The following is a 2108-nucleotide window of genomic DNA, read 5'->3' on the forward strand; positions in this document are numbered from 1 at the left end:
GGTCCTGCTGGGGTGCCTGGCCAGCCTGGGTGAGGGGCTGATGGCTGTTTACAGGCTGGTTGAAACCCCCCCCCCCAGTGGGGACCTTCACCCCATGGAGGTTTGGCCAGCCTGGGTGAGGGGTTGATGGCTGTTTTCAGGCTGGTTACAGCCCCTTTAGGGTGGGGGGTCCTGACTGGGGTGCCTGGCCAGTCTGGGTCAGGAGCTGAGGGCCATTTTCAGGCTGGCCAAACCGCCGGGGTGATGAAAGCTCCCAACCTCTCCTTTTTATCTTTTTTTTTATTCTAGGATTTATTTACCTTCTATAATTGAAACTTTGTAGCCTTGAGAGGAGCTCAGAGAGGGCCAGGGCTGGTGGGAGGGAAGCTTGGCTTCCTCCATCGCCAGTGGCAACCCATGCCTCCTGCTGGCTACAACTTCATGGCCATGGCCTGCTGAAAACATGTATCTGGGGTTTATTTATCTTCTATAATTGAAACTTTGTTGCTCTGAGAGGAGCTCAGAGCTGGCCAGGGCATGTGGGAAGGAAGCTTGGCCTCCTCCATCATTGGGGCAACCAAGTCTCCTGCTCGCTCCAGCTCCGTGGCTGCCGGCCGACATATTGGTTGGGTTAATTTGCATATAGTCACTCTGATTGGCTGGTGGGCATGGCTTAAGGCATAGCAAAGGCACAGTGAATTTGCATGTTTGTCTTTTATTAGTGTATATATATATATACACACACACACACACACTAGAGCAGTGGTCACCAACCTTTCTGACCTCACAGACCACCAGTGGTGCGCACACCACCAGTTGGTAACTGCTGGACTAGAGGCCTGGTGAACAAATAATTGCACCAATGGGGTCCCTCAGTGTGGCCTGTGGGATTGGGCCAAGCAGCTCTCTGACATCCCCCAAGGGATCCTGGATTGCAAGAGGGTGCAGATCAAGCCAAGGGACCCCACTGGTGCACAATCGAGGCTGGGGAAGGACTCAGGAGTTTGGCCAGCCAGGGAGGTACTGCAGGAAGGCTCCAGGGTGTGTCTGACCTGTCTTACTCAGTCCCAATCGGCCGGACCCCAGCAGCAAGCTAACCTAGCAGTTGGAGCATCTACCCCCTGGTGGCCAATGCATGTCATAGCGAGCGGTGGAGCAGCCTTAGCATATCATTAGCATATTATGCTTTGATTGGTTGAATGGACAACCAGACACTTAGCATATTAGGCTTTTATTATATAGGATTATTATTTAATTGCATGCAAATTCTTTGTGTCTGGGAATCATAAAAATAAATGTATTACATAATGCCACCAACCTCTGAGATAGAAAAGAATGTAATAAAATATGTCATGTTGAGATATTTTCCATAAACTTTATTTCCATGCGATAAAAAAGAATGTTTAAATTTACAATGTAAGAGATGTCTTTCATTGGACTCTAATTTATATTGAATAGTTCCATTGTCAGTTTCTAAAGAGTTTGAAGTTTATAAATATAAATTCAAAAAAGAAAAGCCAAGAAAGTACTTTTCTCTGTTGTTGCTATTTTAAAACTGAAATAACTAAAGGCTGAAGGTAAAACTTATTATAACCTTTAAATAACTTCAGTAATGTTTTCATCATGAAAGTGAATAGCTTCATCCTTTAGAAAAAGCAGAGTAAATAAGAGGATATTCAGATTATAAAATGATGCACTTGGGCTTTTCCATTATGAGTTATGAAATATTTGAGTTTGTTGAGCCTACAGCCTTGAATTTTTAATGAGAAAAAATAAATTCAGGAACATATTTTATCTTTAATGAATTGATTATAGATAAGAAAGTAAATAAAATGGATTACAAGATCTTTCCCATTTTAATATTCTATGTTCACTACACAGGTTAAAGTATCATGGTTATAAGAATTTTTCTTTACTATAGATTTTAAGAGATTTTTCACTAGTTTTATAAAAAGTCCCCAAATCACATCCCTGTGTATACTCAATAGACTAGCAAGTTGGCAGGGATTTTTATTTATTTGTGATCTTGCATTCTTTAATTATAACCAGAATCCATTTATGGATAATAATGTTTTCATGTCACAAACACACACACACTTATGCACACACATTTTAAGTATTAGGTGGTC

Source organism: Myotis davidii, unplaced genomic scaffold (assembly GCF_000327345.1).
Source record: "Myotis davidii unplaced genomic scaffold, ASM32734v1 scaffold99, whole genome shotgun sequence".
NCBI lineage: Eukaryota > Metazoa > Chordata > Mammalia > Chiroptera > Vespertilionidae > Myotis > Myotis davidii.